This window comes from Haemaphysalis longicornis, unplaced genomic scaffold, assembly GCF_048455015.1.
Source record: "Haemaphysalis longicornis isolate Haplotype H1 unplaced genomic scaffold, Haemaphysalis longicornis Haplotype H1 scaffold_5, whole genome shotgun sequence".
Taxonomy (NCBI): Eukaryota; Metazoa; Arthropoda; class Arachnida; order Ixodida; family Ixodidae; genus Haemaphysalis; species Haemaphysalis longicornis.
Genome location: NW_027526385.1, coordinates 71,151,813 through 71,175,661, shown reverse-complemented (window position 1 = coordinate 71,175,661; position 23,849 = coordinate 71,151,813). Strand labels below are relative to the sequence as shown.

The 23,849-nt window shown below is 49.2% G+C and overlaps 2 pseudogenes; both read left to right on the top strand.

Annotated features, from left to right (window-relative positions):
- The first annotated feature begins 1,285 nt into the window (after positions 1 to 1,285).
- LOC144139748 (serine/threonine-protein phosphatase PP1-beta catalytic subunit pseudogene) lies at positions 1,286 to 2,068 on the top strand (annotated as a pseudogene).
- A 12-nt stretch (positions 2,069 to 2,080) lies between these two features.
- On the top strand, positions 2,081 to 18,833 carry LOC144139747 (serine/threonine-protein phosphatase PP1-beta catalytic subunit-like; annotated as a pseudogene).
- Positions 18,834 to 23,849: the final 5,016 nt, after the last annotated feature.

Sequence of the window (23,849 nt, the reverse complement as noted above, 5' to 3'; positions counted from 1 at the left end):
ATTCGTAGGTTTCCTGGTTGTCTGGGATTAGCTGATTATGATGTTTACTGCTGCTAAAACGATTTCCAATCCAGTCTAATACAATCCAATCCAGTCCATTCCAGTCACAGCTCCTCGCGTATGCGCAGCACGGTTCTCCAGGAGCCACGCGAAACGGCTATCAAGCGGCTCCGGCGCAGCGTCAGACTTGGCTACCGCGCAACAGAGGCGCACAGTTAGGCATGCGCCGGCGCAGTGCGTCTGCTGCGGCTATGACGTCACTCCTCTGGAATGCGCAGACCGGCGAATTTGCAGACCCAATACTCTACCCGCCCGTACTCAAATCGGATTGGATTTCAATCCAACACAATCCAATTTAATCCAAGCCAATCCAATCCAATACAAGCCAAGCCAATCCGATCCGATCCGATCCAAACCTATCTCTTGCCCCCCGCGCTTGCGCAGAACGGCCCTCGACGGCACACGCGAAAATGCTCAACCTCGGCCAGTGTATACGCTACAAAAAAACTGGGTGCGATCCCTGATGATGTCGACGCGAAATTAAAGAGAAACGAAATGAAACTCAGCGCACATTTCAATTGCGTACCACTGCGTACATATGGCTCGATAGACGAATCGGGTTTAGTTGTGGCGTGTGTGACCGCGGTTGTCTAGTTCAGCTTGATGACGCGGGCCATCTTCTCCTGCAGACAGGTCGCAATGTATGTTGCAAATACAGAACGAGGTGGGCGCCGCCAAGGGGCGATAGCGGGATTAGAAGAGAACGAAGCCACGTCCACTGTCACGCTGTGTGTGCGTTCCATCGCTTCCACGAGAACAGGGCGCCTCGGTCCTGGCGTTTTTTTATTACGCAAGTACGCCCTTTGGCATAAACTAGATGTAGTCCAGCAGTTTCGTCTCCACAATGAAGTCGAGGAGGGGCCGGTATTGGGGACCGTGCGTCCAGCGGCGAAGGTCAGGTTGTCGTCCTGGGTGGTACCCAAGGGCCCTCATGTGACGAACTCGTGCTGCCTGGAGGCCCGAGAATGAACCCAGGAGTGGGTCCAGGGTCGCTTCAGTGGCAGGGGTTTTACAGAAGGGGCATGTTTCTGTCCTTCTCTTGCATGTACTTTTTTTCCGGTTCAAAAAGCTCATTTGTTCTATCCCAAACTCTACTTACAACTTTCAACCAATTCTATTTTCTCTCTTTCTGCGTATAAATCGCTAGGTTTATAATTTTCCTGTGTTTTAAGCAGGCGCATAAGCCCTTCTCATGCCCGATTACTGACCAATCCCCGACGTGGGCATGTGCCGAGTCACCAGGAACAACAACAACTACAACAACAATCTTCCAGATCCGTGCCACCCGCGGGATGGAAAACCGCTCAAGACATGCGGCGACATACACGGCCAGTACGCCTCCCTCCGCCTGCTGTTTCAGTGCTTTGCCTTCCCACCGAAGGCCCGCTACTTCTTCCTGGGGGGCTACGTGGACAGGTGAAAGGCAAGCAGCCCATAGAGAACACCTGCCTCTTGCTATCCTACAAGGTCAAGTACCCGGAGAACTTTTTCTTGCTCCGAAACAACCACTCGAGTGCGCCACCATCAGTCGCATCTACGGCTTTCACCATGAGTGCAAGCGCCGCTACAGCATCAAGCTGTGGAAGACCTTCGTCGACTTGCTGCTCATCGCAGCCATCGACGACGACAGGATCTTCTGCTGCCACGGGGACTGTCTCCCGACCCGCAGTGAATGGTGCAGATCAGGCGCATCGTGAGACCAACAGACATCCCAGATACAGTCCTTCAGGGTGATCTCGCGGTCGGATCCGGACGACCGTGGCGTCCGGTTCTTGGACGAGTATGATCGTGACGTGTTCTTCACCTCTGGATCCGATGTTGTCTCCAATTTCCTCAGCAGGCTCAACATCGAGTTACCTCACCAGGGGGTGGGGTAACTCGATTGCTATACAAACATGCTGACTGACTCGGACTGTTGTGGCGAGTTCGGCAACTCGGGGGAAATATGCCAGTCGATGGGGCTCTTATATGCAGCTTCCAGGCCTTGAAGGCCTCTGGGAATGAATGAATAAAATCTGTAATGAGCGAAACAGGTGCGGTTGTTAGGCCCCCGCTGGTTGTAGTGGACCTCTTGTCCTGGATCCCCTGGCAGCTGCAGGCTGCGCGGGCACTTTTTACCAGATCAAGCTGGAACGTCATTGCTGGTCAGTTGCAGCATCCACTGTTGCGTGAAGAAGTGAGGCATACGTTGCAGATAAGGTGTTTTCTGGCCCGTTCTACGCCTGATGATATAGGGTGCGAGGTGATGGACAGTAGTTACATACTCGTAATATTTAATTCGATATATGGCATAGTTCGTTGGATATATGGTAGGAAGGATGCTGCGGTGCGGGTAAGTGTTAGTCTGTAGTCGTCTTACGGTGGTGGCGTCTTCTCTTGTAAGTTCGGTGGTGTGAATCAAGGAAAATTGGCCGTTTGTGGCGGTAGTCCGTCAAGATGTCTGTGTAGCCCTGGAGAGGTTGTGGGTTAGGTGGAAGGGGTGACGAATCGCCTCTTAAGAAAAACGGCCCGGCGTATATAAGCGCGGGAATAGGCGTTTATATAGTCAAGGTGCCACTGCGTTAGTCTCAATTCTGTGCCGCCCGTCACGCCCACTTCCTCCGTGCCCGGTCAAGGTGAAACAAGTGGTGAGGGCAGGCAGCAACGTATATAAGAGGCACGAGAAGAACGAACAAATAACTAAAGAGCCCTTTTGCTCCAAAAACTGGGATGTACGCTAAGCTTCACGCCAGGGAAAACGAAAACGACCGAAATGTGAACGCAATGACCGGAAATCGAAAACTAAAGCACTTCTGCCGAAATCGCAATGACCAATAGGAAATTGACAAACCATAAATCGATGAAAATGAACACTTTTTACGTCACTGAGCCTTATCCAAACGCAAAGTTCTGGTGTACGTTATTGAAGGTTGTTCTTCTGCGACTATGTGGAACGTTTACTTTCTTCAATGGCTGCCCGCTCTTCCGAGGAGCGCACCACGCACAGCCTACCCATGCCGCGCTAGAAGGTGAAATTATTCAGGGAGCGAGAGACCGCACTGGCGATGTGGTGTGACTCCAGCGGCAACTCTGATTTGCTGTCATTGTGGCGTGATATAGCTCGACGCGTTTGCGCTCGCGCCTGCGCCAGCCGCGAATGACGAGCGAGAGCTGCTCGCGAAGAGCACGTGGGTAACGTAGTCACCGTCAACACTTTATCCCTGTAAGTAGCTGTCAAACACTTCAAGGGCATCATTACCACTATCATCATCATCATCGTCGTCGTCGGCATTAGAGCACGTACGTAAAATATGTTGCCTCTGCTTCAAAGGCGTTTCAGCGTACGCCACCACCAACGATTCAGCCAATACAAGCTTCGCTAGAAAATGGAAGAAGCTGTAGAAAGTACAAAAAAACTGTGATCTGGTAAATTTGAATCCAGCTCTGCGCATTAGCAGCCCAGTGGGCTGATGATGATGATGGTAATAAGTTTATTTTGCCCATAACTGGGTGAAGGGAGGAAGGAAGAGGAATTGGCACTCTTACTCGATTCATCCCCCTTTTTCTCTAGCCTTCGCGGACTAGAGAAAAAAAGAAATTAAAGGGAGAGAGAAAAGGGGAAAGCAAAAGGAGTTAGACTGCTTGTTTGAGTGTGTCACTAAAAAGACACGTAAATAGTGAGGAAATTTTATGTCCGCGACACTGATGTCGAGCCACTCCGCTTGCTCACGTAATTCACTCCGTGGACCAAAAGCGGAAACTTTCACGGGAATACGGTGCAGCAGAAAATAAGCCTTTCAAAGTAGTTCACTCCAAAAGCGCAAAAAGAACAGAGCATCAAAGCCAAGAGAGATAAAAATACGTTGACACATTTATAAAGTTAAAAAGGAGGGCCAGGCTTTCGCCTTCAAAGTCCATAAACTGACTTAAGTGAGCCGTGAGACTCTTTGCCCGGACTCATAAAGGGCCACCAATTTTTTGTAGGTGATCCTATAGATGGTATTCGCTGAAAAGTTTAGATGTCAGTTTCTTCGCTTCGCAAGACTGGAAACGCCCACGAACATGGCCGAAGCGCCACGGACGTGGCGCGGCTTGAGCCACTGCGCCCGCACGCCACAAAAACACAAAAGATAAATGGCAGCATCTCCACTCCGTGGATGATGGCGGAAGTGCGGAGTACGGGGACTCGAAATGACATCCAAGTTGAGCCCCGAGTGACATCCGATTAGCGCCCCGACCGTCATTTGATTTGAGCCATGACTTGCACCTTGATTATTCTCTAAATGAAACTGCAACTCACGGCTCAAGACGAATTTCGCTTGATTTTCGCTTGATGGTGGTGTGCGCACGGATGGACGCGGACGGACATATAGATGTCCTAAGGTACTCCGCACTGTTACAGGCGAGGGAGTAAGCCGTTTGACTCTCGTGTACTACTCACGGTCGTAGCCAAAAGTAATAAAGAAAAAACAAACGGTCGTAGCCCAATGGGCAAGACGACTGACGCCAACTGTCTGGTCTACCAGACACAGGTTCGAATCCTGCCGGTGCCTGTGTGCTTTTGTGCGATTATAAATGCTATGCGCACGGACGCGGGCGGAGATTGTTGGTCCTAAGGTACTCCGCACCTAAAATACCGGAGTGCGTCGTCTGCTCCATTTCAACTCGATTCTCAACGGTGGTGTCAACTGAAATGTTATTAATCGCACTCACATGGGAGTCGAGGCATTACTTTCCGTTCGGTGGGCTAGAGTTTGGAACGTCCAACAGACACCATGTGGTTAGCCCGGACAAGTACCGCCATCCCGCTGAGCCTGACGTAACCGGTGACGACGAATTCACATGGTTGCCTGCCCGCGTGCCTCGCAGTAATTACAACCTATATCTCGGCATTTTTTCCGGGCCGTCGCGGAACAACGTCCGCCTTCGCTCATTGAAAATTTTGCAGATATTGAGACGAAAGCCTTGTGTGCCCAATTCTGCGAAAAACCTTCCTTCTTTTAGATGCAAGGCATCTCTTACACTCGGCCTGTCCCGCGTTGACCGGCGTAGCACGCACTTCTCATTACGCATGCGCAAACTCTCCTCCGTTCTTCTCTCCGACAGCTGTGCGTTATGCGCTCTCTCCGGCTCATTATCATAACAGCTGGCGTGCTTCGCTTACGTTCGCATGTGCTCCGGCAGTTGCTCGAGTCCGCTTGACTTTGCTCGTGCTTCGCCTGACGACGACGACTCCGTTGAATCTTCCGATGAAGACGGTCTTTACGCACTTGGAACTCTACGTGTGATTGAGCATCCTTTAAGGTTCACTACACTTCAACCACATTTGGGTAACCAACATAACGGAAACGCGAATTGAACCCCGTGAGATGCCTTGCATCACCCCAGGGTTCCCCTCCTGGGAAGGTGGCGGAATTTTTTGTTGTCGTTGTTGTCCGGTCAAGAAAATGGCTGCCGCTGTGAAGAGTAAATAAAACAAAAACACTTGCGATCCGGTAGGATTCGAAACCGGGTCCCCACAGTAGCAGCAGAATAGACGACCACTGCGCTTTCTCTGCACATTACCTGCGGCATAACAGCATTTGCTGTCGTATTTTATTTTGTTTATTTATTTATTTCGAATACTGTTAGCCCTTTTCGGGCTGGTACAGGGTGGGAAGATAGACACATTTTGTCAACACATCAAGCAATGGAACAAAATAACACATCACGAGGGGTACACTTCCAACTTCCGTTCAAATGATTGTACAGTCATTGCGTCATCAAAAATCTGTGCATCAAGCACATTCCAATCTTCTATTGTCTTAACAAGGGGAGAATATTTAAAAACATCAATTCTGGCATTGTAAGGCGTAAAAACATACGGGTGATTCATACGGGGAGAGACTCTACCAGGGCGGGACAAATAGCGCGACTGATCTAAATTGAATTTATTAGTAGAGAGCTCGTACAAAAACTTCAGTCGTGCGATTTTTCTGCGTGTTACCAGTGTTGAGAAATTTGCCCTAGCGAGCAAGGTGGTTACGGACTGTGTTTTGCGATACGCTGAAAATATAAACCGCACTGCAATTCTCTGTATGCGTTCAAGTTGGTTAATCTTATATTGCTGGTGAGGGTCCCATATAACACTAGAGTATTCCAAAGAAGGACGTACGACGGCTTTGTACGCCTTAAGCTTAACTGTAGGTGTTGCATGGGCCAATTTTCGTTTAAAAAATTCAAGTTTTCGCTGAGCAGATCCACATATGTTATTTGCATGATCCTTCCAATTGAGGTTATTCGAAATGGTGACACCAAGGTATTTGAGCTTTGTAGTGTGGGCTGTTTTCTTGTTGCCTACAGAGTAATGTGGCATCTTCTTGTTCGACACAGCCTCAAAATTAATTTCCATATTCCATTTGGGGCACCAATTATGAATTACTTCCAAGGATTTATTAAGTAAATCTTGATCATCTATTGATTTCACTGGGCAGTACAATATACAATCGTCCGCAAATAAACGAACTTCAGCACTGGTGTCTACATGCTCGGCTATATCATTAATATAAATCAAGAATAATATTGGCCCCAACACAGACCCTTCCGGTACACCAGAAAAAAGCGGTAAACTTTCGAAGTATTGACTATTAATTTCAACAAATTGCAGCCAATTTTACAAGTACGCTTGAATCCAATTAATAATTTGTTGGTTGACCGCAAGGTCATAAAGCCTGCTGATGAGTTTCCTGTGGCAGACCTTATCAAATGCCTTTGACATATCAATTGAAATTACGTCAACTTGCACTTTCGAGTTGACAGCTTCAGCGAAGCTGTGGACAGTTTCAAACAATTGCGTCACAGTTGATAGACTTCTGCGAAAGCCATGTTGCTTACTGTAGAAAAGATTATAATTTTCTATGTACTGTACTAACTCCTTAGCAATTATGTGTTCAGGACCTTACACATTGTGCACGTAATAGAAATCGGGCGATAATTCCCAATAGCAAGCTTGCTTCCAGATTTGAAAACTCGTTTTACTTTGCCATCAGCCAGTCAGTAAGTATAACAGCACTATGAAGCGATAACGAAAAAAGCTTTTCAAGAAAGCACGCTACCCACTCAAAATAACGTTTCAGAAAAGCGTTTGGAATCTTGTCCGGGCCCGGTGACTTCTTGTCGTCTAGATTTAACCAGGCAGCAATTATGCCTTCTTTCGTGATAACAATATCATTGTCGAAAAGATATATATCTGAGCGATCTGAAACAGTGCTGTCATCCTTTGGAGTGAATACAGAGGAGAAGTATTTGTTAAATGCTTCCGCCGTAAGGAATGGCTCAGAACATGGCATACAATCTACAAGAACGGCTTCGATTGTGTCTTTACTCCTTGACATGTACCTCCAAAATTTCTGCGGCGATTCTTGCATATATTTAGTCAACGTATTAGAAAAGAAAAAGCTTTTTTGTTTTTTAGATGCGACGCATCTCTTGCTCTCGGGTATGTCCCTCCAGCGTCGTCGCGGCGTCCGCACACCACCTGCGCATGCGCAAACTCTCCTCCGTTCTTCTCCCCAACATCTGTGTGCAACGCGCTCTCTCTGCCTCATTATCATAACAGCTGCGCGCGCTTCGCTGACGCTTCTCTCTCGCATTTGCTCTCGCTGCGCATGCGCAACTCCCCTCCGTTCGTCTCCTCTCCTTCAAGTGCTGAATATAAAGCGATGAGCGCGCTGCGCCGGTTCAGTCAAGTGCGTTCGCTTCACAGCGCTTGACTTTGCTGTGCTTCTCTTGACGACGACGACTCCGTTGCTTCTTCCGATGTAGTGCGATGGAAGCAACAGTCCCGTCAGCGAGTGGTTTGACACAATCGAGTACTAGCGTCAATCCAAACGCTGATGGCAACGTTACTTCAGCTGAAGACAAGGCTGCAAAGCGACGGGCACGTGACGCTGAACGTTTCACGCGATTTAGAGAGAGAGAGAGAGAGAGAGAGAGAGAGAGAGAGAGAGAGAGAGAGAGAGAGAGAGAGAGAGAGAGAGAGAGAGAGAAATAGCTTTATTATGCTTGTTGGGTATTTGGACGTGGTGGGTGCCCCTAGTCCAGGGCTGCAGTCTCCAGGGCGCCGGTGGCTGCTCTGGCGATCGTTCGGCACTGCTCGTCGTAGTCGGCGCTAGACAGTGCCTCACTCCACTGCTCCTGTGTTGGAGGGTGTTTGTGAATTTTGTGGCACCCTGCTGCCGTATGGTAGAGGGTGGCTACTTGGTTGCACTTGGGGCACAGCTTCAGGTATTGGGTTGGGTACAGTTTGTGTAGACGGGAGAGGTGAGGGAAGGTGTTCGTTTGGATTGAGCAGAGTGCTGTTTGATCCTGTCTTTGCAACTTGGGATGAGGGTGCGGGAATTTAATTCGGGTTGCTTTGTAGTAGCTTAGAATTTCGGAATATGTGGGCATAACAGGAACAGGAAACTCTGCTTGGGGGCTGTCAGCTCGGGGAAGGGAGGCGCGAGCCCAGGCGTGAGCCTGTTGATTGCCCTCTAGAGTTTCATGGCCTGGGGCCCATATGATTTTGATTGGATTATTTGATTTGTATCCGATTGCTAATCCGTGGGCTGTTTTGCCGATGCGCCCTCTCGCCCACTGCCTGCAGGCGTTTTGGAAGTCAGAAACAATGTTCATTCGTGCATCCTGCTGACCTGAAATGATAGCTAGAGCGATTGCCGCTTCTTCTGCTTCAATAGGTGATGATGGCCGCACGCTAGCAGTTATGGTGCGTTGCTGAATTGGGTTGTGCGCACAGATGGCGGCTATGTCACCGGTACTCGTAATGGCAGCCTCTGTGTACCACGTGTACGATGAATTCCCGTATATTATTTCGATATTACGGCATCTGTCCAACCTTCTGCCGTAGTGGAGTGTAGGGTTCATGTTTTTAGGTATGGGTGCCACTTTCAGGGCCCTGGATATGCAATCAGGAATCTCGTGGGTGGTTGCGTGCATGGTGTCATGTGCACGGTAGCCCAGTCGCTTTAGGGTTTCCCTGCCAGTGTGGCTGGTTTTTTTTTCAACCCAACGAAAACGCCAATTGAACCCCCCGATGCGTCGCATCACATCAGGGTTCCCTCGCGGGAAGATGGGCGTAATTTTTTTAACTCACTACGCACTTGCGCACTGAGGTTACTGATAGCTGTCACATCTCTTTTAATTCTCTTACGTGCGCGGCGCAGTCGTCGTTTTAGATGAATAATATCTCGTGTTATCCATGGGTTTGGCCTATCATTTTTTTCTTTTTTGGGGAACATATTTGGACAAGCAATCATTTACGACTCCCAAAAAGTGGCGCCAGAGCCCATTTACGTCTGCATTATGTGGCATTTCATCGACACCGATTTCTATGCGGTCGAGAATTGATGCGTCGTCGGCTCGTAAGAAATCAAATACTTTTTAGCCGATTCCTTTGCTGACTTTAGGAGACGCAATTACTGCTTTGTGGTCGGATATTCCTTCTTTCACATCAATTTCATAATCAGACGTTCCCTCGGATAGAAACAATAAATGTAGTATTCTCGAACTTGCCGCATACATTCCTGTTGGAAACGTGAACACCTGAATAAGACCGAGCTTAGCCATTGTTTCTAGCATACTATGTGCATGAAGCCTATCAGAGGAACTTGGGATTCTTGCATCCCAATCTACACCCGGCAAATTGAAGTCACCAGTGATTATCATTCTAGCTTTCTTGCTTAATGTTGTTAGGTAATTATCAAGGCTTTGAAAAAATTCCACCCAGCTGCCAGGAGGACTATAGATGATGTGCACCCACCAACAATACGGTATTTCCAAGAAATAATCGACATTAAACGTTTTCGTGCCCTTCAAACGATGGTAATGGCTCATATGTTTGTGGTTTTTTTGACAATAGCGCTACGCCCCCACCTCTAGTTAATCTGTCATTTCGCAAGACGCTATAGGAAGAAGGAAAATCTTCATCACTCGCGATATCGTTCCCTTCTTCGTGGCGAAAGTCCCAGAACTACTAATCGGAAACGTAACGTTAACATGATAGTGCATGCCGCTTGACATTTGAATGTAATAGCACGGGAGTAAAACAGGCTCACGGTTGACCACCAACCGTATGGCTACCGAGAGACGGGACTAAAACTAAGGGTCGAGCGCTAACTGGAAGGTGGGACGAACTGAGAAAATTTGATGGCAACGAATAGACTCGGGCAGTGCAGGATCGGCTAGGGGTCAATGGGGGAGGCCATTTTCTCGTAGTGGAAATAGGCTGCTGCTGATGATGATGACGACGACACCAAATTCAAGAGAAATTTTCTGATTTGACAATTCATGTTAGTTGTGAATGTGTCATCGGTTGTCTCGTTCTTCTTGTGCACGCTAGTCCTACGCGCCGGCAGACACGTCGGAATGTATGTGGTAAATAAAGAATGAGACGGGCGCCACCAGGGAGCGATAGCGACGTTAGAGGAGAACGAAGCCACGTGCACTTCCTCGATCTGTGTGCGTTCCGTGGCTTCCAAGCGCCATTTTTCGGGCCACCATCACCACAAGAACCGGACGCATCGGCCCTGCCTCCTCTTCTTGATCCGCGCCACCCGCGGAATATCAGACCACTCAAGACCTGCAGAGGCATCCACGGCCAGTAAGAGGTGCTCCGCCTGCTGTTTGAGGGCGGCGCCTTTCCACGGAAGGCCAAACACCTCTTCCTGGGAACTTCGTGGACAGGGGCAAGGCAAGCAACCCTAAATGCCATCTGCCTCCTGCTGGCCTACAAGGTTAAGTACGAGGAGAACTTCCTGCTGCGGGGCAACCCCTCGTGTGCGCTTTCACCAGCCGTATCTACGGGTTCCACCATGAGCGCAATCGCCGCTACAGGATCAAGGCGTGGAAGAAGACCCCAGCCGACTGCTTCGACTGCCTTCCCATCGCTGGCATCGTCTACGAGGGGATCTTCTGCTGCCACGGGGGACTGCCTCCCGACCCCCAGTCTATGGAGGAGATCAAGCGCCTCGCGAGGCCAACGACATACACGACACAGACCTTATGTGAGATCGTGCCGTCGAAAACTGACAAGGGCCGAGTCCAGGGCTTGCACGAAAATGACCGTGGATTGTCCTTCCCATTTCGGTCTGACTTGGTCTCCAACTTCCCCAGCAGGCCCCACTTCGAGTTATCCCAGCAGGTGGTGGAGGACAGTTTGGAGTTTATCTACCGTCACCAGCTGGTGACTTTTTTCTTGGGCACAACAGCTGCGGCGAGTTCGGCAACTCAGCGCCGTGATGTCTGTTGACAGGATCCTTATATGCAACGTTCAGGTCCTGCAGCTCTCCGAAAATGGACGAATAATAAAAAATCTTTATTGAACACAGCAGAAGCTGTTGTTGGGGCATCCGCTTGTTGGGTGGGCCCTATAGTTCATGACACCCTGGCTGCGGCTGCCTGCGGCTGCCTGCTCGGGCCTTTTTCATTAGGTGCAGCTGGTAACTAGGGCCCTAGCTAGTCAATCTCGCCATTCTCGGTTGTGTGGACAGGTTGGTTGTGGGCTGCAGATTGTGTTTTCGGGCCAATCCAACACCTTATCGCATAGAGCGCCAGGTGCTGCACGTAGTTACACGTCGCTTAACATTTCGTTAGGTATATGGCATGGAGGATGCTTCTTTTCGGATAGGTGTTAGTATGGAGTCGTATGAAGGTGGCGGCTTCATCTCTCGAGTTGGTTGGGTCGATCAGGGAAAATTTGCCAAATGTGTACGTAGTCCTTGCTAAGTAACTCGGGGGACGAATTGCAAAGCATGCTTACCGCACTGGACAAACAGGGTAGAACCGTGGGCCTGAAAATTAATATGCAGAAAACTAAAGTGATGATCAATAACCTCGGGACAGCACAGCGATTTGAGATAGGTGGCGAGGCAATAGAAGTGGTAAGCGAATATATCTACTTAGGTCAAGTTGTGACCCCGGATCTCAACCATGAGGCAGAGATAATTAGAAGGATAAGAATGGGGTGGAGTGCATTCGACAGGTATTCTGAGATAGTGAATGACAGCCTACCATTTTCCCTGAAAAAGAAAGTGTATGATAGTTGCATCTTACCGGTACTCACCTATGGGGAAGAAACTTGGAGGCTCACTAAGACGGTTCAATTTAAATTTAGGACGACTCAGCGAGCAATGGAACGGAAGATGATAGGTGTAACATTAAGGGACAAGAAGAGAGCGGAGGGGATCAGGGAGCAAACTGGTGTTAAGGACATATTAGTAGAAATTAAGAAGAAGAAATATACGTGGGCAGGGCATGTAATGCGAAGGCAAGATAACCGTTGGTCATTAAGGGTAACAGAGTGGATCCCTAGAGAAGGCAAGTGTGGCAGAGGGTGGCAGAATGTTATGGCGTATTCGGTTGGCCGCTCCGGTCCTCTGGCTCGGAGTCGCCAGATGCCAAGGCGGCTCGCAATCAGAGCGCAAGAAGCAGCGTACCAACCGAATGCATCGGCGATCTCGGAGCAGCGCGCCTATAGCGCCACCGTGCAGCCAGCGCGGGAAGCCGCCGGGTAAACATTCCTGCGCTGCATCGACAAATGGCGCCCATCAGTTAAGTGGCCAAACCGCGGCTTTTTGTGTCACGTGACCCGTCCTCCTGGCCAGATCGCGCCACGCTGTCACTTCGAAGTCAGAGCGGTCGGGAGCGCTCCGAGTCGGAGGCTGACGCTCCGAAAGAACCAACCGAAGGTAGTTCGAGCGCTCGAATTCTACCAACCGATGGCGCGGCCGCTTTTCACAGCACTCCAGAGCGCTCGTAAACGCTCAACCGAATACGCCATTAGATGGGCAGATGAGATCAGGAAGTTTGGGGGGATAAATTGGTCGCAGTTAGCACAGCACCGGGGTATCTGGAGATTAATGGGAGAGGCCTTTGCCCTGCAGTGGGTGTAGATAGGCTGGTGATGATGATGGTACGTAGTCCACCAAGATACCTGTGTAGCCGGGAGAGGTTGTGAATTAGTTGAAAGGGGTGGTGAGGGCTCCGTCAGGAAAACTGCGCGGCGTGTATAGGCGCGTGCAGATGCTCTGAAATAGGCGATTTCGACCAGTGCATTGTGGATGCCCAGTTGCTCCAACTTTTCTGTGCTTGCGGATAAGGGGATACCGAGCACCCTGTTTATGCTCATGAGCGTATTGACTTTATTCTCTTCCGTGCGGGACCAGTCGAGGGCACCCGCCACGTAGTTAATGTGGCTCATGAGGAAGGCGTTGTACAGTCGCAGGAGGCTGCGCTCGGAGAGGCCGCCCCTGCGGTTGGAGACGCGCATGATGAGTGGGATCGTCGCTTCCGTTTTACCAGTCAGGTTCTCGATGGTCTTGGTGTTGTGCACTCGACTTTGAATGAGCATACCGAGTATCCTGATGACATCGACCTTCGGTATGACGGAGCCGTCTCTCGTGCGCAGCTCGATGACCGCTTGATTGGGGTGCGGTTGCTCCGCTCCGCCCTTACGGTTGGACCGGTATAGCAGGAGTTCCGACTTGCCCGGCGACAGTTTTATTCCCGTGTCCTGAAGGTACTCTTCTGTGATGCCTAGCGCCGTTTGCAGGGCTTCTTCCGTCTGAGCTTCCGAACCACCACGGCTCCAGACCGTGATGTCGTCCGCATACAGAGAGTGATTGATTCGTTGGTACGTCCACAATTCACTGGTCGAAATCGCAGAATCGCATAGAACCGCGCAAGAACAGAGGCTGCTCTTCACCAGGGCCGGCAGGAAGATTCTTAGAGACATCGGCTACATGAACGAAGACTTTGTAGATCACACTGCACAGGTCCCCGGAACGGTGAGGGAAACGTTCCAGGTAAACCCGTTAGCGAGGAATGTACATCCCCAATATAACGTGGGGAGAAGGCGAGCCAGGGCCCGAACCATCTTACAGCTCGAAAATACAGGATCGGCCAAAGCTCTGTTCGTGGACGTCGCCCAGTACGGCAGCTAGGGCAGGTTTGGCATGGCAGCGGTGGATGTCAAAGGAAACCTCGTCACCTCGGCGTCCTTCTATGCACCTAAGGCCACTACGGCCGAACAAATCGCCTTATCCATCGTAATGATGGAAACCCGGTTCAAGCAAATCTACACGGACTCCCGCTCGGCGGCAAGAGCCTTCCTCAAAGGAACTATTGCCAAAGAGGCCGCCAGGATTCTACAAGAAAGAAAACAAGAGACGTTCCATAAAATCACATGGTTCCCGGCCCAAGTGGAGTCCACGACACCCTCCCCAACGCGAACGAGTTCGCTCACGATCGCGCGCGAGAAACGGAAGAATTGACCATGGCGCTCCTCAGCGAAGACTACTACACTCAACTCCGGGTTGTCCAGAAGGCCTGCGTTAGGGCGGAGGTCCTAAACCTCCCGCCACCCACGCAGGTGCGGCCCGCGTCTACTCTGGACGGTCCTCTGGGCCGCTAGGTTAGACCTTCCGGACTTAATAAAGTTCAATGTCTGTCTGTCTGAAATAGGCGAAGGGCCAGTACAACGGCCTCAATTCTGGGTCGCCCGTCACGCCACTGTGCTGTCCGGCCTAGAAATGGGTGGAAGGGCCGGGAAGCAGCGGCAGAGGCAAGAAGAATGAAAAAAAAAATTAACACCTTTCTTCCAGAAACAGGGGTGCACGCGAAGCTTAACAACAGTGAAAAAGAAAAACGACCAAAATTATGACCGCAAAACGAAAACAAAAACGCTTCTGCCGAAATCCAAACGCGATGGCCGATAGAAAAACGCAAAACCATCAATCAACCAAAACGGAAACCGTTCATGTCGCTGAGGTTTACCCGAACGCAAATGTTTGCTGTATACGGTGTAGATCGTTCTTCAGATATTACCGAAGCGTTTACGTTCTACAATGGCTGCCCACTCTTCCTCAAAGCGGACCAATCGCGGCCTACGCATGCTGCGCTAGGCAGTGAAATGCCTGAGGAGATCGAACGACCGCACCGGCGATGTGTAGTTATTCCAGCGACTACGATGATTTGCTTACACATGGCATTTCCTCTGCAAAATTCAGCAGGGCTCTTCACCACTCTGTCCAACTTGCCATGTAACAGAAGACATCAAACATGTCATCTGTACCTGTCCAAATTTCACAGTGCCAAGGCAGACTTTCCTAACATCTTTGTGTATGCCACATCAAGCAGGCCTCGAACTTAGGGTAGTTTTGGGCCCTTGGTTGGACTCACGCCAGGCCGTACGGGCTACCAAAGCTCTGTTGGTGTTATTGCGTAGTACTGGCTTGGAACAAGTGCCGTGACCAACTTAACTTCGTAACTCTGTGTATGTGCTTTCCAAACTCTATAAATGGGGTTGAACACAAGTGCGCAACACCTCGTTTTTTATAATGTTTTTATTTATTTATTTATTTTAGTTCATAGACCCTCATGTTTTAGTTCATTCATATGGCGTAGCATGCTAAGCGCTATGGCTCGTCTAACCTCGCTTTTAACATTAAATGCATTCTCTCTTTCTCTCCATTTTTTCGTGATATATCGCGACACTTTCGCGCGCACGCCCGCGCCAGCTGGTAATGGCAAGGAAGAGCTGCTGCCGAAGAGCACTTGGGTATACCCAAGTATATCCTAATTTTTATATACCCAAATTTGCCAGGGATAAGAGTCAACACCTACTCAACTATGGGGCAGAAACTTGGAGGCTCACTAAGAGGGTTCAACTTAAATTGAAAACGACGCAGCGAGCAATGGAATGGAAGGCGATCGTAGTAACATTAAGGGACAAGAAGAGAGCGGAGTGAGTTAGGGAACAAACGCGTGTTAAGAACATATTAGTAGAAATTAAGAAGAACAAATGGACGTGGGCAGGGCATGTAATGCGAAGGAAAGATAACCGTTGGTCATTAAGGGTTAACAGAGTGGATCCCTAGAGAAGGCAAGCCTTGCAGGGGGCGGCAGAAAGTTAGATGGGCAGATGAGACCAAGAAGTTTGCGGGGATAAATTGGTCGCAGTTGGCACAGGACCGGGGTAATTGGAGATTAATGGGAGAGGCCTTTGCCCTGCAGTGGGCGTAGATAGGCTGGTGATGATGATGATGAATAGTCAACACTTATTCCTGTCAAATTTTCCTAAATAGGTACGTGCCAAACACTTCTAGGACATCATCATCATCATTATAATCCGGGTCGTCGTCGTCGTCGTCCTTAGAGTATGTGAATAATGTTTGGCTTTGCCAGAGGGCGTTTCGGTGTATGCCACCACCGACGGCGCAACTCAGCTAATACAAGCCTCGCTAGAAAATGCCGCAGCCGGAAAGAATGAAAAAGAAAACGCTTGTGCGATCCGATATGATTTGAATCCGGGTCTGCATATAAGCAGCCCATTGGTCTACCAATTAACTGTGATATCTACACACGTTGCCAGCATTGAACAGTAGTGGTTGGTTTTTTTTTTTTTTTGCCCCTTCACACGGGGGATTGGCCAGGAATCGAGAGGTTTGAGGGGCAATGTGACCGCTTCATAGAATTGACAAAATAATCACATGGACACATAAATTTTGGCTCCTACACGGCGTTCTCCATACATCGGCCTCTGATCGATAAATAAAAATATTTATTGTCTTTCTCTCCCCCTCTCTCTGTTGAATAGGGCGTACCACCTGACGGCACTTGAGAGAACAGGTGCACAGCAGCCACGCAGAACCCCGATTCTAGGAAAGCTGTTGTGGCGCCAGTCTGAGAGAGAGAGGTAGAGAGAGAGAGAGAGAGAGAGAGAGAGAGAGAGAGAGAGAGAGAGAGAGCGAGAGAGAGAGAGAGAGAGAGAGAGAGAGAGAGAGAGAGAGAGAGAGAGAGAGAGAGAGAGAGAGAGAGAGAGAGAGGGGCTTTTGTAAGAAGAATGCAGAGAAATCTCCCGGCATGCTGTCTTGTACTTGCTGTACTCTTCAGGGATGTAGAGGAGGGAATGGAGGCCCTGTAGGAAGTAAGCCGGAAGAAATAAAAAAGACATTAAAAGAAGACAAAAAAATTGGCTCCAATTCGCGCTGTGAATGTGGTTGGACTGCGAAGCTGTAAACTACACCCACAACAATTACGCATGCGGCGTCACTGGAATTCACACACATGGCTCTACAAGGAGTGAAATCAGAAACCCTGCCAGCCGTTACCTGGGATTCGCGGGTGTGGAGTCCCAAACGCAGCAGCGTCGACACACAGAAAGCGGAGAGGAGCGTCTTTCGAAGGGTTAGGAGGGCGGCACGCGCGGCTATGGCGTCATCTTCTCACTGCCTCCCCCTCACTCTTCTTTCATGTGTCGCCTCCACAAAGCGCCCTACCCCTCCCAAGAAGCTGAATCCAAACCACCGACTGTCTCCCCGTATTCACGTGTGGGTGTAGCTTAGCCGGGAAAACGAGGGGCTCTCGCTCCACTTCTCTCAGACGATGGCTCCGTCTCTTTTTTCAATTTTCCATGAACGAGGATGTTCTTACAAGGGTACGTTCCGCGCCTGCAGGTGACTTCAGGCCGTTCTTCAGGCGACTTCAACCGCGCGCAAACCTGGCATGAAAAAAATTCAGGGGGGGGGGGGGGGGGCACGGGCCCGGTCTGGACCCCCACCTGCTACGTCCGCCGGAATTGCAAATCCGCGAGTCCGGTTGCCGCGGGTTTTAGCACGCACCAACGTGCTCCATCTTGTGAGAGATGTGAAAGGCAGTACTCCTGCACTTCAGTCAGTGGAGCAGATCAGGCGCACCACGCGACCAACAGACGTTCCGGACGCAGCCCTGCTGTGTGACCTTGCTGTCGCAGTCGAACAAAGGCATTCAGGGTTGGGACGAGAATGACTGTACCGTGCTCTTCACCTTCGGGTCCGGCGTTGTCTCCAAGTTCCTCAGCAGACACAACGTCGACCTAATAGGTGACCAGTAAAAAGCGCAAGGGCTCATGGGTACGTCGTCTGCTCCCGCCACCTCCGGTTCGAGATCTCGCCTGGCCTCCCATACGCCGGCGGCTTTCAGGCGCGTGTGTGGGTGTTGTTTATTTGTCACAGAGTCACAGACGTAGCCCATCAAAGTCCAAAAAGGCCACAAAAGCACTACTTCGGTTCTTAAAGGACACAGGCCTGTCTGAAGGATTATAGAGACACTGTGCACCATTGTTCATTTGTTATTTGGTTAGTTTACCGTTTCAGTTTAGGCTTTATTAGCACCTATTGTTTTGTTTTTGTAGTTATCTTTAATTTTTCGTTTCTTGCTTCTCAAGCTCTATTCCTGTCTTTTCAATACTCTTTCTTTCTCTTTAAATTCCTCCTTCCCCACTTCCCATGTGTAGGGTAGCCAACCGGACTGTAACCTGGTTAACCTCCCTGCCTTTCATGCACTGTATTATCCTTCCTTCCTTGTCATAGAGTGCTTACCTTTCAGAGAAGCCCCTGGAAGGGTTCATCGTTGGCATACATTGAATGCGCCATGCATGAGAGTTTTTTTTTTCTGTGGTAACAGATAAACGACAAGCGCACGGGCGCTTGAAAGCCGCGGGCGTACAGGAGGCCAAGGGAGCTCTCGAACCGGAAGTGGCGGCACTCCGCGGGGGCAAAGAATGTACCCGTAAGACTTTGCGTTTTTTACCGGTCACCTATACGCAGAGCCCACCAGGTGGTTGAGGACAGTTGCGGGTTCTTCTCCAAGCACCGACTGGCGACTCTTACATGTTGCCCAACTGTTGCGGCGAGTTCGACAATGCTGTCGACATGACGTCCATCGGTGAGACTCGTATGTGCAGTGTGCAGATACGGCAGATATTGAAGCCCTCATAGAATGAATGAATAAACTTTTAATGAGTGCAACAGGTGCTTTTGTTAAAGGGACAGACAACCGATTTTTGTGGAGTGCATGTCCTCTCGCTCATACTAAAGGCAGCGTTTCATATACTGGAATAACAGCAAAGAATTTCTAAATAAACAGGCGGAAATATTTAAACGTTGCACTAGAATTTCTGAAGTCTGAAAGGTGGGGCCTTGTATTCTCTAAACGTGACACAATTCGCCTAGTGTAGTGGTTTTTTTTATCTTTTACACACCTAAGCATTGCATTTATACAACTGCTATGTATGTATATGGATTTACTGCACTCAATATTGTATCATTTATGGGATGCTTTATTTTGTTGAAATATTCCTGGGTTAGTTGTTCGAATGCTGTGTGCTTTATTTGTTCAATATGTTCCTTATTTATTCCTAAAATATGCAATGTTAACAATTCACTGTTTACGCGTACTCTCGTTATTTCTTTGTATAAGATAGGTAATAAAAATTAGGTATCATTCCCGCTAACAGCTGCAATTAAGCTATTTCTGTGTATGCGATCAATAACAAGGTGTCCCACTACAGTTCATTACTCTGGGATCCCTTTCTGTATTGACTATATTCTGGTGATATACCATTCTGTAACGACAATAAAGTTCTATTCTATTCTATTCTATTCTATTCTATTCTATTCTATTCTACCATACGGGTTTAACCAATTCCGTCGGTCTCACTGCGTGATTCAAAAACCGCATAAAGGAATAGGAAAGGTTGCACAGTTTTTGTTGTTTTAGCCGGGGACAAGTTTTTAAACAACGCTTTTCATTTTACGCGCAGTTAAAAGTATATTGCCGCGCGGCTCACTTTCGTGGTTGCCAGCCATACTTTTGGCAGACTACGTATGGCTAGTAGATCTGAAATTCCGATTTTAAAAGTTCTAGGGCGCTATCAGTAAACCCGCTTCGGGATAAGGCGTTTTAAGTGATGCCCTTCCATTTGGGATAGAGAAGATATACTCGACAAAAATCGGTTGTAGCATCCTACCGGTGGAGCGGATCCACTGTTGTGTTTATAAGTCGGAGATAGATGGTAGATTTGGTGTTTTAGATGCAGAGCATCTCATTCACTCGCCTTGTCCCTCCGGCATCGTCGTCGTCGTCGGCGTTGTCCGCCGCTCACCCCCTCTCCTCTCCGATAGCGAACACTCTCTCGCGAGGGGCATTGGATTGGATTCGATTGGATTGGTTTGGCTTGGCTTGGGTTGGCTTGGATTGGATTGGATTTGGATTGGATTGGATTAAAGTGGATTGTGTTGGATTGTTTTGCGTCATAGCCGCGGCAGACGCGCTGGGGCCGGCGCATGTGCAGTACTCTCTCTTCCGCGGTTTCCTCTCCTTCGGGCGCGCTGCGCATATAACCGGTGTGCCTTTCTCCGGCGAAGCAACATCCACGCTTGGCTCAAACACCTAGACTCCACGCCGCTTTACAAGTACGCCAACGTCGTCATCGACTGGGACCGGCTTACGCAGTCCCCTCAACGTTACGCGCGCTATAAAACGCGGTCCCTTCGCCGCTCTGCCTATGCGTCGCATCTACACAGGGGTTCCCGCGAGGGGAGGTGGGAGTTTTTCTACCCCTGTAACACCTGATGGTTAATGATGTATAGGTTGCTGGGTACTGGAGAGTAGCTACAGATAGCTCAATATTCCGTTCTATGCATGGCATGGAGGAGGGTGCGGTACGTAATGGTATTAGTCGGTAATCATTTAGAGAATGTGGCTTCACTTCGTTTGAGTTGGTGGTATGATGGATTGGGGAGAAATCGCTGTTTGTGCCAGTAGTGCGCCAAGATCTCCGTGTAGTGTGTAGGAGAGGTTGTGCGTTAAGTGGAATGGATGGTGACTGCCCTGTAAGAAAAACAAATCCACTAACGTGAAACCTGGGTAGGGGCGAAACATGCAGTGTAAAGTGTATTCTTGGCGCCTGGGCGTCATTGACAACGGAGATGAAACTGTTGGGGGTACAGGTACAGCTTTGCTGGAAACGTCTCTTGTCTTTGAAGCACGAAGCTCTATAGCGCGAGGCGTAAAGGAGTGTGCCGGTGTTTTTTAGGTGGGGAGTACCTTAGGACCGCACAATGTCCGTCCGTGTGCGTGCGCATAGCATTTACAATCACAAAAAATCGCACAGGCACCGGCAGGACTTCAGCCTGTGTCTGGTAGACCAGACAGAGTTAGTGGCAGTAGTCTTACCCATTGGGCTACGACCGTGAGTTAGTACCCGTGAGTGAAACGGCTTACTCCCTCGCCTGTATCGGTGCGGAGTACCTTAGGATCTCCCAATGTCCGTCCGCGTCCATCCGTACGCACACCACCGTCAGGAGAAAATCAAGCGAAATTCGTTTTTGAGCCGTGAGTTTCAGTTTCATTTAGGGAATAATGAAGGTGCAACTCAAGGCTCAAATCGAATGACGGTCGGGGCGCAAATCGAATGTCACTCAGGGCGCAACTTGGATGTCATTTCGGGTCCCCGTACTCCGCACCCTCGCCATCATCCACGGAGTGGAGATCCTGCCATTTTTTAGTACGCGTTACGAAGCGCTCCAGCGCGAGTCGTAAACGAGTTTCCCGGTGTTTTATTACCGTGACTACATGAGACGAACGACGATTACGACGAGAACGACAGCAGACGCCAAAAGCCCCCGCCCCTAAGGGGCTTCGGCTCTTAAATGGTCCGGTGTATATATTTGTGGACAGCGGTGCTTATATATTGACAAAGTACCGGCACGGCGGTGTCAACTGGATCTGGGCCGCCCGTCACGCCACCACGGTGTCCTGTCCACGTGACAGGCGGGGAGCAGTGACAAACGCAAGGAGAGTGTAGTAAAAAGAGATAATCCAGCAACCACCAGAACAAACATCTCCACCCACCGACCAACAACGTCTGCTCAACCACTTTCTCTTCTTCCCTTACTATATAGCTTATTGGAGCGATGTGCTGTGTATGATTCCAACGAGGCAATCTTTCGAATGAACAAAAACTTATCTTTTGTCTGCATGTACCCATGGTCACTGAAGGGATTTGTAAACATTGTGGGATTACTTGAGCAAATTGTACTCTCTACAGGCCTCGTTTCGACCACTCTAGATGCGTTTACGCCACTTTATTCAGTAGAAAAATCAATTCGAAAGTGTTGTCCTCCTCTCTGCATCCACATTGCCGATTTCCTATCACGTTTTGTATGACGCTTACTCGAGATGGCTTGGCTTGACTGCACGGCTCGACGACCCTCTGACAGAGTCGGGCCGTCCGCCCGCGGGTCGTCACAATTGGTTCGCTCAGTAGAAACTAAGCCACGTCACGATTTGTGCCTGTAAGTATGCGCCTTCAGTTTGTTAGTTTGTAGACTGTATCATCCAAGTAGCTCCACACAAGCGCAAATGCGACGCTTCACTTGCTGGTATGCTTGTAGAAAAATCTAAGGCCATAAAAAACGAAGGTGCAGAAAGCACTTTTTTTTTGCACTGGGTGAACAAGCACAGCGGTCAGCAGCACGACCACACAAATGCGACCGCTTTTCTGCCTATGGAATTCAGACACTAGATATCAGAAATTTGTGGGAATTTGGGAGACGCTTACTGCACGATACTTATGCAAGAAATAATAATCTAAGCTGCTGGAAATGCTGAAACTAAATAAAATTGTGAACAGGCTATACGATATATAGACTTCATATACCCCTCTCGGCCAGCTTCGAGCTAAAAAATAGCTTGAGACCGAGTGGTCTGGAGCGTTGGATGCATTGTTTTGCGATTAATTCGCCAGGATGAATCCATGATAGCGAAAGGTTTTTAAAGGAGCCATGAAGACAAAATACAAGTTGGATTTATTAGAAAGACCGTTTAGTCCCGATAACAATGATACCAATATCATCGCAATCTTCGAACAAATAACGGAGATATTAAAGAAAACGTGTGAAGCAGTCACGACCCCCTAGCCAATTTCCCGCAACTTTTCTATGACGTCACGGAACCTTGTTTGTGCGATTGGCGGCCGCCTAACTGACCTGTCGCGACGACACATGACTGGACGTCTGTAATGGGGCCTCTAGTTCCATTTGACCTCATCACTTGAATGCTAACGTGCAGTTAACGCACTGAAAATTATGTTTTATTGTTGGCCCGTATGACGCCATTCTTGCTCATAACACGTCACTGGGGCGCAAAATTTGAAAGTTTTTAAATTCTTCTTGCTTTTTTTTCGTTAAAAAAACATCTTTTGTGGCTGTAATCGAGCTGAGTGAGATACTGAATCCTAGTTCTTTCAAATTAAACGAAGTTGTATTTTCTCTTCATGGCTCCTTTAAGTTGATTTGTTTCTGGGTAATGTGTCCTATGTGAATTCGCCATTTTTCGCTGCAACCGTCATTGTTCCGCGAGCGAGCTCGCAGAGTGCGTGCAGACCGACACTGACGCACTGGCGAGTTCTCGTTGGCGTGGCATTGACATATGCATCGACTGCTTGCGGGCACAGTGCCGAATTAGGTGACTAGATCTGTCGCGAACACGCCTCTTACGACACAAGCACGAGCCAGGCAAGCTCCAAAGGCTGAGGCAAAGCGCATCGCATTTGAACGTCTCCAGTGACGCGGAGGGCGTTCAGCCACTGCGTGAGTACGCCTCGGCTAGTGATTGTTACGATCCCAAGCCGTCGTGGTAGGCTTATCTGACACATTTTACAGCTGACAACGTGGCAGAAGTGCGGAATGGCAATTACTGAGATATCGAGGATGCCCATCCAACGATAACGTCGGATGTCAAGCAGGTTGTTTCACAGGACCGAAACCGAAACTTGTTTGAATGGTAATCTTGGACATAGTCCAATCACGTGGCACCTTTACCTCACGTCACTGCGGTTAGTTGGTGCAGCCGCTGCAAAGTGCTCATGGTACTCCTTCTTGCAGGCTTTATAAAATAAATACCGCCTTATCGTCCGGATAAACGATGAAAAGTGCGTTTGTTTGAGCCAG